The sequence below is a fragment of the Canis lupus genome, chromosome 31 (genome assembly GCF_048164855.1).
Source record: "Canis lupus baileyi chromosome 31, mCanLup2.hap1, whole genome shotgun sequence".
Lineage (NCBI taxonomy): Eukaryota > Metazoa > Chordata > Mammalia > Carnivora > Canidae > Canis > Canis lupus.
This window is the reverse complement of record NC_132868.1, coordinates 19,729,971-19,745,768: the sequence shown is the minus strand read 5'-3', so window position 1 is coordinate 19,745,768 and position 15,798 is coordinate 19,729,971. Positions and strand designations below refer to the sequence as shown.

The 15,798-nt window shown below is 38.8% G+C and overlaps 1 protein-coding gene across 8 annotated transcripts in view; it reads right to left on the bottom strand.

Moving 5' to 3' along the window:
* MAP3K13 (mitogen-activated protein kinase kinase kinase 13) overlaps positions 1-15,798 on the bottom strand; it is a 169,783-nt gene that overhangs the window by 82,235 nt on the left and 71,750 nt on the right. Inside the window, exon 1 of one of the 8 annotated variants that reach the window (XM_072807720.1) lies at positions 13,698-13,941. The exons of the other annotated variants lie outside the window; for them this stretch is intronic. The gene's annotated coding sequence lies outside the window, so the exon portion shown is untranslated. Of the gene's footprint in view, positions 1-13,697; positions 13,942-15,798 lie in introns of those variants that run through there. 8 annotated transcript variants of the gene reach the window in all.

The following is a 15,798-nucleotide window of genomic DNA, read 5'->3' as shown; positions in this document are numbered from 1 at the left end:
TCCTTTAACATTCTGAATATCTCTTTAAATTTACACACTCCTTTCCATCGCAATAACCCTTGCTAGCACAGCTCATCTTCACCGTTGCCTAGATTATTTTAACAATCCCCTAATTGTAGCCTTGTCTCTAGTCTCTCCATCCTATTCCATTCTCTCTATAGCCAGAGTGCTTTTTCTAGCATGTAATTCTGAACATACTACTTAACTTTGTAAAATCTCCTGCTCCTAGAATAAAGTCCAACCCTCTTGGCATGATTTGCTTCTCTAGCCTTATGTTTGATACAGCCCTGCAATTCACCAGACTCATTTCAGTTCTCTGAATTTGCTCTGAACACTTGTGATCCTCTTTGCATGCAATGCATTCTGTACCACTCTCCTCTCAACCCACCTTTGGCTTGTTCTTTAGGGTTCACATCTGTTATCATTTCCTTCCTGGATCACTCAAGTCTGGGTGAGATACCCCACTTATGCCCTTCTCTAGCAGCCTATATTCATTTACCCCTTCACCCCTCACCCCTAACAGCACATATCTCTATATTATAAGGACTTTGACTATCTCCCCTACTAGACTGTAAGTTCTGTGAGAGCAGGTGCCATGACTAGCTTGTTCACTACTGTATCCCAGTACATAGCACAGCATCCAGCACATAGTTGTCATTCAAAAACATATTTTGAAAGCCATGTTTTCTGCAGTGTCCCAGGATAATAACAGGAATTTTCCTATACAAATCCTTCTCAAGATCTGTGACCCAACCCCACCCCTCTCCCACAAAAAAAAAGCATAGGTTATACTCAAATAGAATGCATGCACTTCAGTTTTAGGCTTTTATTTTATGGAGTCAGAGTGAAATATGCAACTTATCTGCTTTTTAAATTGTGAACAGTTCCATAAAATGGCCATTCCTAGGAGACATGAAAGACGGTTTTGTTTTACTTTCTCTATGGCAGGGAAAAGGGAATAGGAGCAGAAAAATAGCATGAGGAAGGAAAGAGAAGGCCAGAATCACGTGAAATGGCCACAGCACACATGCCCAGCCATTCACTGAAACCTCACTAGGTTATAATAACCCTCATCATATACATCAGGGGAAACTTAGAGGTGTTCAGTAACTTAATAGACATAGATAACTAATAGATGAGACTGCCACGACTCAACTCTCTGACTTCAGAAACCAAGCTATTAATCATATAGAAAGAGTAGAAAACAGAGAAGTTTAAAAAACTGTGTTTAGGCAAGACAAATTATTGACAAAGCTTGGTTTCAGTGGTACCTACCAAGTACCCAGTTTACCTTAGCCAGGGTTTTGCAATTCTGGATTTCTCTTTGACAGTCACATGCGACTTGGGACAATTTTGATTTAACACAGAATACTCTCTTACATTAATGTAAGGTCTTTCCTAAGAAGGTTAATTCCTTTGACAGAATATTTTGCCTCTGCCTCTCAAGCAGGTGAAAAGGTAGTCCCTCTTGGTATCTCATAACTCTGAAAGAACTAGTAAGACACACATTTTATTTATTTATTTATTTATTTATGTATTTATTTATTTATTTATTTATTATTTATTATTTATTATTTATTTATTTATTTAAAATATTTTATTATTTATTTGGCAGAGAGAGAAAGTGCACACAAGCAGGAGGAGAGGCAGAGGGTGGGAGAAGCAGACTCCCTGCTGAGCATGGAGCCCGATGCAGGGCTGAGATTATGACCTGAGCCGAAGGCAGACACTTAACTGAGTGAGCTACCCAGGCACCCCATGACACACATTTTACAGTGTGATATTATAAGAGCAAATTAAAGGTACTACAAAAATCTGAGAAAGAGAGAAAAAAATAACTCTATCACCCTAACTCAAAAAATTTTGGCATACTTCCTTCTATTTTTTATTTGAAAAAATCTTAAACATAACTCTGTTCTACTCTTGAAACTTTGATGACTGTTTCTTTTCCCTTACCAAAACATCATACATTTTTCATCTGATTGCATGGATTACATCACCATCATTTTTAAACGTCAGCATATATTCTATCAATTGGCTATTAACTAAAGCTAATTCTGGTTATTTGTCTTGTTCCATAAAATCACTTCAAACACTGAGAAATATAAGGGTAGGTTTCTAGTCACTACATTTTCATCAACTGATCAATACATGAACTTGTTTTATGTGTGTTTCTATTTAAAGACACCTTACTTGATATACATTGGTGGGTTTTTTTTTTTTTAACATTTTATTTATTTATTCATGAGAGACACAAAGTGAGGCAAAGACATAGGCAGAAGGAGAAGCAGTCTCCCTGCAGGACTTGATCCTAGGATCCCTGAGCTGAAGGCAGACACTCAACTCCTGAGCCACCTGGTGCCCCTGACATACATTATTGATTCATTCATGTTAAACTCATGGCCAACAGCACAATAACTAATGCCTATATGAAACATATTTCCTTTGTAAGACACATCACAGCCTTCTTACACCTACGAATACTAGGCAACACTGTAGCACTATGCTTGGTGCTATTTTAAATGGTAAAGTCACCAAGAAAAAGCACAAAAATGCAAAAAACAGCCCCAATCAGGTTTAATATATATATATATATATTTCAGAGAGAGAGCTCGTGGAGAGGTAGAGAGAGAAGGGGAAAAGCAGACTCCTACTGAGCATGGAGGAGAAGGACTCAATCTCATGACCCAAAGATCATGACCTGAGCCAAGATCATCTTGTGACCTAAGCCAAAATCTAGAGTCGGCATTTAACCAACTGAGCCGAGCCACCAGACACCGCATCAAATGGACTTTGAGAAGGCACTTGTTTACAGTATGAACACTGAAACGCAAAGGAAGAGAGTATCCACCTTGCACCATCTCAGTTGGGAGTATGTACTTCAGGCAACTCAAATTTTTCTCTGTTCTGCATATGTCTGTCTGTGAATGGCTGTAAAAGCACCACAAGCATTGATTTGTAGGTTAAAAATAAATTTTAGTGAATAGGTGAATTAACAAATACACAATCTGCAAATAGTATCAACTGTATTTTCCTATTATTATTCCTATTAACTGTATATTTTCTATTATTGAACAGTTAAGCTATTTTTCTATTAAAATAATTCTGTGATTAAATCTTTATGCCTAAAATGTCTTTCTCTTTTAGGAGTATTTTTTAAGAACTACTGGAAGAGTTAGAATTTTGGCAAAGCCTGCTTAATGAAGTTCTTGGAATGACTGACTCATGTAGATTCTTCACTACTTACAAAGTGTGGTCTTAGAACTAGTGGCATTAGCATCACCTGGGCACTAATTAGAAATACTGATAAAATCACCCCAGACTAAGTGAATCGGAATCTGGTTTTTAACAAAATCCTAAGTGATTCCTACGCACATGAGGAGTCTGATAAGTTCTACTATAAACCAAGGATTCTCATGTTTGAGTATGCATCAGCATCACCCAGCCAGCTTGTTAAGACACAGCTGCCTGGACAACCCCCTCCCCCAGCATTTCTGATTCAGAATATCTGGGGAGTGGCCTGAGAATCTGCATATTTAACAAGTTCCCAGGTGATGCTGAAGTTCCTGGTTATAGGACCACACTTCGAGAACCACTATGTAAGCTGCTTCATGAGTAGGTCTCCTGCAGGATTTAAACTTGCAGTTTTCAAACTAGTAATACATCTTATTTTATGGGGAGCGGGGAATGAGAGGGGAAATAATCAATGCACAGCTCATCAAAAGAAATCCTTCCTGAATAGGGCCATGTTTTGTGAAGGCAAGCTAGCTAGCCAGGGTGGTTAGACTCAGTCACGGCTGGTGGAGGGAGGCCAATGTGGTTGGGTCAATTGAGAAACAGAAATAGAGGGAAAAAATATTTTTTTTTCTCTCGTTATTTAGGCACACTTTATACAACAACCTAACGATAAAGTATCTGAAAAAAAGTCTTATTGAGTAGTTTTTTATAAACTATATTTTATCAACTACATATAAAAATAAGAGAATCTGGAGAATCCGCTTGGTAAAAAGTATCAAAGAATTTTTTTTTCTTTTTCAGTTTCCTATGATAATATATAGCAATATATAGCAGTGAAAGGATAGGTCCCCCAACCAGGCCTTTAAGCTTAGTTTCTGGATCTGGCAAATCCTTAGCTGCAACCACCCAGGAAAAAGCCAGAAGAGATTTCTCTCAGAAGATAAGAAGTCCTGAGACTACAGTTTCCTCATTCTGAGCCTTTAGATCAATCCTCACACACAACTGTTCTCCACTGTAGACACCTCTGGGCACAAGCCATATGCAACTCAGGTAAATCACAATTACCATTTCACAATGCTCTTAAACTTGGTGAAGATATAATGAAATCCAGTCAGTCTTCTGCAGAAGTACTCCCTTGGAGTGACTTCCTTTTCCCTTGGAGTGACTTCCTTTTCCTTACCCTAGGGACCCTTTTGCTCTGCATGAATAGTGAGGATCTCTTGTCATTCCTTTTCTCTTTCCAGACTTGGTCCAAGGTTTTTGGAATCTGAGTGACTAGCTGTTTTTTGGTTTTTAAAACCATTCCACAGCTTTTTAAATAGCAGGAAAAAGACAAAGGCCATTAAAAAGACCATCTGTGGCAAAAGCAGTGTGACTCTAGCAAAAGCCAGTATCAAAGGTGTAAGATTGAGTTAAAGGAAGTCCTTATCCCCGTTGATAACCTTTGATCAAAGGAGAGCCGCTGATGGGGAGTGAATACTGTTCCAGAAGCCTTGATTGGAGAAAAGATCATTGGAGAAAAGATTGGAGAAAATAGAAAGGATTATGTGATTGTTTCTCTTGCTCGAAGAAATCTACTCTGGTCTCCAGGTTTCTGAGGATACTTAAAGGTTAGATTGGAGCCTGGCTTCAATCATTAACATAAGCAGCATAAAGCAAATGTTCAGTTATTTTGGATTAGACAGACAGATGGAAGGGGTTCTGCTCAAAAATGGCCAGAAACAGGAGGAGGAAGATGAGGAGGGGGTGTGAGAACCTGGCAAGGGAGTAAAATTTCTTTTCAAATTGGCTCTTCAGCCCTAGCAGCTGCACTATCAGGTGGGTATTTCTCAGGAGTTTCTATGCTTAGCAAAGACTTTAAATGAGTCTGTACTTTCAGTCTAGAAAATAGTGACTGAATATATCCAAAGGTATGTTGCATCTGTTTCTTCTTCGTGTGCATATGTATTTGAATTTGTTGTGTGAGAGGAAATAATTGGTGAGTAATTAGTATAATGCTTAATCTTACTTTAATCAAAAGATTATCCTCCCTTGGAAAAGGCAGTCACGGCTTTGTATTTTGGTGGGCTTGATCTCACTCAATTATCCATGGTTCTATCTGCGCCTGCGGATCTCCTAATGTGTCCCATTAGAGGCAGGCAGGACAGCTCCCACAAATGCAGGCATAGTGCCTCAGGGGTAATAAGAAGCCTCCGTGGATTATTTTGCAAATTGGGCCCTTTAGTATTAGCAACTGTGACAGCTCTCTTTAGGACTCTAAAGGAGTCTTTTTTTTCATTCTGGCTCCCAAATCCATTCTCTTTGGTTTAAGATAGAAGCTGCTGTCCTCACTGCCACCTGCCTATGGTGAACCATCAGCCCAGCCACAGTCTCCCTGGACTCTGCTCCACCCCCACCCACCTCACATTTTTTTTCTATTTCCCTTCTCCAGTCCTTTGTCTTTGACTATTTCCTGAGCCCTTCACCCTCAATCAATTCATTCTACTTCTATGGACTTTTTGGAATCTAGAGTTTCACTAAAATGTCCTCCTAGTACTGCTCAATTCAACTATTACCCCAGCACAGGAATTCAATACAAGTTAGCTAATTGAAGACAATTACCATCTGTCAGTGGGAAGTTCTACATTGTTTTTCCCTAATTTTCAAACCACTAAAATCACACAGTTATTACACCTTCTCTTAGGGTTGCCCTGCAATACATGATTGCTTTATGCAAGATGGTTTTACCACACTGCTACACAGAGAAGTATGTTTACTAAATGGAACCCACTATCTGAAATTATTATAGCTGTTTGGACCAGGTATTAGACCTCTCTCTGCTTCACTATTATACAAATGAAAAAAGGATACAAGAAAAATTCTAGACTGATGAAACAAACCCTAAAATGGAAAGGATGTTCCTCTGTTTTGTAATTTTTACAATTTATCTTTTTCTTGACAAAATCTGCAAACTCGAAACACCAATCTATCAACCAATTTGTTATTTGGAGAATTCTGGGAAGAATAATTTTCAAAAGCTAGCAACTCTCATAAAAAATAACAGACTTATTTTTTTCAAAGATTGGCTGTACCATTTATGGATTTAGTGGTTCTCATTTTCTATTTTGGCATAGTCTTTCACCCTTCATCACGCTTCAGCCTGATTTAAAGAATGATAAGAGGTAGTGAGAGATGGAGAGAAGAAGCCAAGATGATCAATTTTGCTTCTTAAGAGCAATAACAAAAGTCAGATCAAGGAAAAGACTGTAACACACAACCAAACTAAGGTTATTAGAGTATCTGTTGCCATATTCCCTATTAGCCCAGACCACCAAATCACCAGTCTAATGGAAGCTCTTTCTTGACTACAAAGAATAATGGCCAAACAAGTGACATTTATGTGGGCATGCCTAAAGATGGCAAGGTCAGATCTCATCAGGACTCTACTTCCTGTTTATGAGGGAGTGCTTGGGCATATCTCAGTGATTTAACCTTTCTGTGTCTCACCCAGTTATCTCCATCTGAAACACTTATATTTTCCCCTCCTCCTCAGCTGTAGCAGTATCCCATGGGGGCTAAACTTCTAGAAAGTACTATGGAAGAACTAGAGTAAAGGTAGATTTTAACCAGGTTGTCTTAGAAGTTGTCACTTGTCTATTTGATGCTGGTAATAATGAGATTCCACGAATATTACAATGTTGAAGCTAGAAAGGATTTTTTTTTTAAGATTTTATTTATTTATTCATGATAGACACAGAGAGAGAGAGGCAGAGACACAGGCAGAGGGAGAAGCAGGCATACAAAGAGCCTGACGTGGGACTCGATCCAGGGTCTCCAGGATCATGCCCTGGGCTGCAGGCAGCACCAAACTGCTGCGCCACCGGGGCTGCCCTAGAAAGGATATTTGAGATCACTAAACAAACAAACAACAACAACAAAGTCTCATATTTTGAAATGAAAGCTGAAGACAATGTTTAAGAAGCCAAGAGAATATCTTGCCAAGGATGACTTGACACTGCTACATAGATACTTACTACCTTAGTCTGATTCTTTTTCCATTGCGTCTTTGTGCCTTATAGCAGGCAAACAGAAAACACATTAATTTTATCCATTTAATTTTAAGTAATCTTTTAGATAAAGAAAGAAGGCAGGTACATGATTGCATAAAAGAACCTCATTACTGGGGCAGCCCAGGTGACTCAGCGGTTTAGCACCGCCTTTGGCCCAGGGCGTGATCCTGGAGACCAGGGATCGAGTCCCATGTTGGGTTCCGTGGATGGGAGCCTGCTTCTTCCTTTACCTGTGTCTCTGTCTTTCTCTCTCTCTCTCTCTCTCTGTGTCTCTCATGAATAAATAAATAAAATCTTAAAAAAAGAAAAAGAACCTCATTACTAAAAACTTTACTATACAAGGCTTCAATTCATCCTCTGTTCAAGGTGTTGCATGTGATTCTTCTGCTAACGCATAATAAGCAAGACATATTTAAGCCTGCACTGGTGGTTCTTTGCTTGATTCATCTGAGTACTAGAACACATCCTCCTCATTGACTATCAATCACCATGCAGCAATTCGCAGTGGTGACATTATGAAAGGACATCTCCCTGCCACAAACACACACATCCACCCACATACTTACAAGGATTTATCCTAATGGGGCAGCAAGTAAAATTTGAAAAAAAAAAAAAAAATGTTTCCCAACTACCACCTCTGCTCTGGCCTCTACCAGCAAAAAAAAATCATTAATCCAAAAAAAAAAAAAAAAAGGTCCTTTTACAATAAACAAATGTAGACAAAAAAGTGTCTACTCTGTTCAATCACTTTATAGCCCATGTCTGGCACAAACAGTGAATACTAAATATTCACTTTGAGTTTTAGTCCTTAGAGCATCTTTCTTTGTATAACAATTGTACCTGACTTGGTCAACCACTGACCCCTTGGTTTGAAAGTTCCTTAACTTTCTGAATCTATATCTGCAAATACAGCATACAATGCAAAAGTCCCTTTTCGGGGGCAGTCCAGGTGGCTCAGTGGTTTAGTGCCACCTTCAGTCCAGGGCATGATCCTGGAGACCCGGGATTGAGTTCCACATCGGACTCTCTGCATGGAGCCTGCTTCTCCCTCTGCCTGTGTCTCTGCCTCTTTCTCTCTCTCTCTCTGTCTCTCATGAATAAATAACAAATAAAATCTTAAAAAAAAAAGTCCCTTTTCAAAATTTTAATTTACCTTTTTTTTAAAGTAGGCTCTACACCCAACACGTGGCTTGAACTCATGACCCTAAGATCAACAGCTGCATGCTCTATTCACTGAACCAGGCAGGTGCCCCCAAATAGTCCCTTTTTGGGCCACCTGGGTGGCTCAGTGGTTGAGCATCTGCCTTTGGCTCAGGGTGTGATCCTGGCATTCTGGGATTGAGTCTCACATCGGGCTCCCCTCAGGGAGCCTGCTTCTCCTTCTGCCTAACTCTCTGCCTCTCTTTTATGAATAAATAAATAAAATCTTTTTAAAAAGTCCCTTTTTGACTTTACCCCACCCCCAGCACGCTCTATTCCTCTCTCACCTTTACTTTTCTCTTTAACATTTAACACTGTCTAAACCTACTTCATTATTTGTCTTCCCCAATAAAAGAAGCCCCCAAGAGGGCAAGGGCAAGAATTCTTGCGGGTTTTTTTTTTTTTTTACCACTGTGTACTCAGTACCTAGAACACATACTAAATGCTCAATAAATATCTGTTGATTAAAAGAATGCCAACACTTCAACACCTGCCAGTTCTATTTGATACATCCTCTTTCCCATTACAGTCTCCCCACCATTCCCTTTAATCATTCTCTCAAATCTAGTACACTCTGTCCTCTCAGGACTTTTCCTGCTGGCTATACATAGGCAGAGTATAGCTAGCCTGGACTCTATGATTAACTGTCACATGATAATCTTCATTTATGCATGTCCTCTTGTCTTCTACTGCACTTGCTGTACCAACACTTAATCCTATATTACCCCCACCATTCAATTTCTCTTACCCCAATGTCCAGTCCAGAGCATTGCAAGAGAAGACCATAGAGTCACGCTAGACCAAACCAGTAACAAGTCAAGGTAAGCCTCAATGTTCTAAACCCACGGTATGCAGAAGAAAGAATGGGATGAAAAATTAGACCTGGATTTGAGAATTGGGTATGATGTGCACTACCTGGTTTCTTTGGCTGAGTCAGAATATTCCTGAGCCTGTTTTCTCATCTGTACAATGGGGGTAGTAGTGTCTACTCATACCATGAGGATTCTATTTTAAATGAAATAATGTCTGTGAAAGCTCCCAGCAGATTTCTAGGCATGTAGAAGTCACTTAATAAGTGTCAGCTCCTTCTCTTCTTTTAATGCATCTCTCTAACCTCTTTGAAAATGACAAACTCCTACTTAGAAAATCCAAAAAGAAGAAAAAAAAAACATGCTCTCGGGTATGAATCTTCATTTTCCTCTCTTCACTTCTTTCCATATAGAAGTCTATGTCTTCACTCTCTTCTTCTGATTCAGAAGTCATGTCCCTCTTCTTTCATAAAACTAACCCTCTATCCATGTGAAATGGTTTTCAATCCTGGCTACATATTAGAATCATCTGGGGAGCTTTTAAAAAATGTAGATGTCTGAGCCCCACCACACACCAATTAAATATAACTCTTTGGAGGTGGGACCATGGTATCAGTATTTTCTTTTTAAGTTCCCTGGTAGGGTGCCAAGACAATTCAATGGGGGAGAGCACAATCTTTTCAACAAATATTGCTGGAACTGGATATCCTCAATCAAAAGAATGCCTTTGAACACTTCCTTATACCCTGCACAAAAATTAACTCAAAATGGATCACAGACTTCAATGTAAGAGCTAAAACTATGAAGCTCTTTAAAAAATAGGGATAAATCTTCAAAACCTTGGATAAGGCAAAGTCTTGTTGGATATGACACTAAGCAACAACAAAAGTGAAGAAACTGAATTTCGTCAAAACTTAAAAACTTGGTGCTGCAAATAATATCACCAAGAAAGTAAAAAGACAACTGACAGAATGAAAGAAAATATTTGCAAACCATATATCTGATAAAGATCTTGTATCTGGAACTTATCAAAGACTCTCAAACTCGGTAATAAAAAGAGAAACTAACTTTTTAAATGGGCAGAAGATCTGAATAGACATTTCTTTAAAGAAGAAATACAGAAGGCCAATAAGCACCAAAAAGATGCTCAAATCATTAACCATTAGGGGAATGTATACCAAAACCACAAAGAGATAGCACTTCGAATTCCCTAAGATCACTCTTCTCAAAACTACAGATTAAAAATGTTGACAAGGATGTAGAGAGATTGAAAGCTTCCTATACTGCTTGTGGGAATGAAAAATGGTACATCTGCTTTGGAAAACAGTTTGGCAGTTCATGAAAACGTGAAACATATAGTTATCATAGGACCCAGCAATTCTACTGCTAGGTATGTATTCAGGAGAAATGAAAACATATGTTCACATAAAAACTTGTATGCAAATGTTCATAGCAGCATTATTCATAACAGCCAAAAAGTAGAAACAATCCAAATGTCCATCAACTGATGAATGGATAAGTAAAACATGGTATAACTATATAATGGAATATTATTCTGCAATAAAAGGAATGAAGTCCTGATATATGCTACAATATGGAGAACTCTGAAAGCCTTATCTAAGTGAAAGAAGTTAGTCACAAAAGACCATATAATGTAAGATTTCATTAATATGAAATGATCAGAGTAGGCAAAGCTATGTATAAAGAAGGAAGATTAGTGGTTGCCTAGAGCTAGGGGAAAAGAGGAGTGACTGCTAATATGTATGGGTTGTTTATTTATTTATTTATTTATTTTTACCACGATGAAAATATTTTAAAATTGATTGTGGTGATGGGTGAACAACTCTATGAACATACTAAAAAAACGGAGAAACAGACAGATAGAAAGCTCTCCAGGTAATTCCAATCTTCACAACACTATATGTGTATGGTATCTTACCTTCTAGATTTGTTAGGAGGAAATATGGCATCTTCTAAATCATTCTCTTTCCCATATTCTTAAGGAATAATAATCCACACAGAGCTGGAGGGTGATAGCTCTTAAATAACCTTTTTTTTTTTTTTTTTTTTTAAGTAAAGGAGTGTTCTTGGTAAATATTTTTTACTTTAATAGAAAATGCAAGAGTCAGGCTGCCACCTGGCAAGCATTGGTCATCTTGGCTATCTTGATTCACTTGAGCTCCCCAAGCAATCAATTCAGTTGTAGCACAGAAAGAGAGAGAGGGTAGGTAGACAGTGCAAACCAAACTGACCGGTTCTCCCGTCCAAAGTACTGCTGTTTTGTCATACATGGTGGATGTGGCCTCTGGCCCTTAGGAACCATTCTTTTGATAGTTCCCCAGGACAGGGCTCTGGCTTGACTGACTTTGTTTACTAAATAAATTAATTCCTACTTCTGGAGTAGCTTCAATTTCGAAACAGAAAGCCATCTATTGACAGTCACTGATACACAGGATTTTATTGTTTGATATTAAACAATTAAGAGTTATTGTTTTTTTTCCCCCCCTACAAGTACACTATACACGAAAATAAATATAATCTAGAATACAGCCACTAGGAGTGGAGAGATAGGGAGATTCTATATCTCCTCTGTGCCTTAAAGGGAGAGTTTAACTTTAATAAATGCAAAGTGCGGACTGTATTTCTTTAACGGAAATAAAGCCCTCTGCCAAAACGTATAGAAAAGACAGCATCTGATGAACATTTCTTGAGTTTGATTATAAAAACACCTTTAAGAAACCCTAAGAATTCAGTCTTTTGATCTAGCAATGATCTAGACTTCAATGATTTGAAATAACTTTGCAGTTGCTACTTTCAACAAAGTTTGAAGGTACACAAAAGAAGAAAATGAAGTAAGTCTAGATGCTTACAAACGCAGGGGAATTGTGTCACTTGTTCAACCCAGTGTATAAAAAATAGCAAAATATGAAACCACAGTTGTCTGAGTATAGGACAAAGATCTGATTTAGAATGAGGCAGAAGTTTTCCCTTCTATAGCTCTCAGTGAGTTCAGATGCACTGAGAAAAACAAAATGAGTAGGGGCAATGCCAAGATGAAAAACAAAAGAGAACTCCAAATCCTTGGGTAATTTTCAATGAGTTTACAGTTGGAAGATTCACTAATAATTCAAAATAGATCATAAGAGTCCTAATTTAGAAGCCCTCTCTCATGAGAAAAGATCATAATATGAAAATCTCAAAGCTAAGTATTGATTACACAAGGTAAACATGACAAGGCTGGATGATAAGAAATTAACAGACATTTTGCTTTCCCTCTCACTGGAGACGACGACCAGGTACACGCTGCCGACTAGAATATAATTTGCTTGAAGTGAGGGAGGTGGAAAATGCTATTAGGTTATCTGGGTTGAGGAGTTGCCCCAGGGCAGAACATGTCACAGTGTCACATCCCTCTTCTTTACCATCCCAACTTTCACCAGAATATAGTCCAGAACCTTGGAAAATAAATTTGATCACAAATACTAACTTTTTGTTCAAACTCCAAGCAAAGTATCAAACCAACTTAATACATTGAACATATCTGAACTTTTCCATGTTTGCCAAGCACAGCGGAAGAAACTATTTTGAGCAGGGAGTTCATCTTCAGAAAATATTCATGTGCATTTCTATGCAACATAATTACGGAATATATGAAGAAACCACTTCTTCATTTTCATCTGGGGATATTTTAAAGATCAGAATTTAAGGATAATTCCCCCTTTGCCTTTGGCGCAGGCTTTTAAGTTTTTGAAAATATAAATAAAATGCACAGAGTGATAGAAGGAGCTGCAAAGATGTATAAATACACCACTGTGACTCCCATAATAAGAGCTTTTGGGGAAAAAAGTGGTCAGACAAGTATTCATCGTCCCCAAATTGCAAGCTCAAGACCCTGACTGGTACACAATTATGAAACAAAGGGGAGGTGAAGGGTGACACACAACAGAAAGGGCGGCAGAAAGGAAGACAAGTGTTCAGCAGGCTAGAACCTGCTGTGTCTAGCTGGCCTGGCTTTCCCCAGTACCTTTCTGGTACCAGTCTGGGGCTTTTCCTCTCCTGCAACCCACATCATCTTCTCCGAGAAATGAATCTCCCTTTAAGGAAAGCCAAACCAGCATCCAGAGGTAACGTGCAGAACCATAAATGAAAAATGTCCACGTCTAGCAAGCAGACGAGCAAAGGAAAACCAGCTGTCAGTTTCGGAGGCGCCTCGCTCTAACGGGGTTTCAGGTTACTCTTTGCCTCTGTCTCCCGGTCTGGTCTGTCTGTCTTTCTCACCGTGTCTCCCTCAGTAAGATCCGCTTTCTAATCCACTCAAATCTCAAATACCTTCTCCATCTGTCCTTGTGGCATAAATGCTGATGAAACAGAAAAAAAAAAAAAAAAAGAGTGTGATACTCACAACAATGAAGAATTCCTACACATGCCGTTCCATTTTCTTGCTTTAAAAAGATGGAAGGTTAATGTGAAAAGCCTTGCAGAATTAGAAGAATAAGGGGGAGGGGGATTCCACCCACACAGTCCTCCAGCCCACCGCAAAGGAGCCCAAAGCCTTGCTGACGTCACAGATTCATGAATGGATGTAAATTGGGCTGGTTTAGGATTCCGCACAGACTTCGCTGTGGTGTGTGCCATGAAAAAAGAAAGGGAGGGTCCAGAGCAGGCCCGGCCAATAGGCTTCAGGCACTCATGGCCTGCCCTCTTTTAGGAGGAATCTGGTCACAGAATAAACAGAGCCCGCCAATCAGGCGTCTGCCACTGCCTTAAGACAGACTGGCAGCTGGGGGAGGGAGGAGGGGGGAGTGGAGGGGGGGAGGGCGTGCGTGTGTGTGTGTGTGTGTGTGTGTGTGTGTGTGTGTGTGTGTGGCTGTGATAGTCACGAAAACATTATTATTGCTATTGAATGAGGGAATCAAAATAGAATTTCAGTGGAGTCATTGCTACCAAAAATGCATACATTAGAATCACATTCTTTTATTCATTGGAGGCTATTTTCTTTAACTCCTTTCTTGCATTTCAGCAATGTGCCTGCTCCGATGTGATAAAAAAACAAATCAAAGTCAGGGAAATAGTTTCTAAAACTAGTGACCAGGGAGAAATGCATGCCCTGCACACCAAGGCTTGTAGAAGCCAAAACAGTAGGGAAATAATAATGGGAAATAATAACTCCGTGATTAAGAAATATAAATATTTAAGACAATATTACATACATATAATTATTTTTTAAAGAACAATATCATCTAGCTGACCTTTGTGAAGCATCAAAGTGGGTGTGGAAGAGTAATTTACTACCACATTTAAATATGGTAGGTAAATAAGGTAGGTAAATATTTCATCATTAAGACATAGCTCCGGGCGCCTGGGTGGCTCAGTCGGTTAAGCAGTTCAGCGTCTGCCTTCACCTCAGGTCATGATCCCCGGGGTCCTGGGATCCAGTCCCACAACTCAGCAGAGAGCCTTCTTCTCCTTTTCCCTCTGCCCCTTGCCCCTGCTTGTGCTTTCTCTCTCTCTCTCAAATTAATAAAAATATTTTTTAAATGTTTTGGTTTTAATAGGATGCCTTATTATAAACAGCAAAAACAACTATATTAAATTCACAAGAGCTGATGACATTTAAAAGAATTTTTCTAATTTAAAAAATTTTACCAGCTTTATTGAGATATAATTGATATACAAAGAACTGCAGATATGTAATGTGTACAATTTGATGAGCTTAGAATTATGCAAACACCCATGACCCCATCCCCACAGTTAATACAGTAGATATATCACAGGGTTTCCTTGTGTTCCTTTGTGGTTTTTTGGTTTGTTTTATGGTAAGAATACTTCACATGAGATCTACCCTCTTAGCAAGTTTTGAAGTGCACAATATAATATCACATTGTTAACTATAAGCACTATGTTGTGGAGCAGATCTCTAGAACTTACTCATCTAGTATAACTGAAACTTTATACCCGTTGAATAACAACTTCTATTTCACTCTCTCCCATCTCTGGCAACCACTATTGTACTCTCTGCTTTTACGAGGTTGACTATTTTCAAAATCTCATTAGGTGGAATCATACAGTATTTGTCTTTTTGTGACTGCCTTGTTTCACTTGGCATAATGTCCTTCAGACTCATCCATGTTGTTGCAAATGACAGAATTTCCTTTTTTAAGGCTGAAAAATATTCCATTGTACGTATACACCACATTTTCTTTATCCTTTCATCTGTCAGTGGACACTTGGGTTGTCTTCCATATATTGGCTATTGTGAATAGTGCTACAATGAACATGGATGGGTGTGCAGGTATCTCGTGGAGATCCTGATTTCAATTCTTTTGGGCATATAACCAGAAGTGGGATTGCTGAATCATATAATAGTTCTATTTTTAATTTTATGAAGAATCTCCATACTGTTTTCCATAGTTGCTGCACCATTTTACATTCCCACCAACAGCATACAAAGGTTCTATTTTCTCCAAACCTTCCCAACATGTGTTCTCCTTTTCTAAATAATA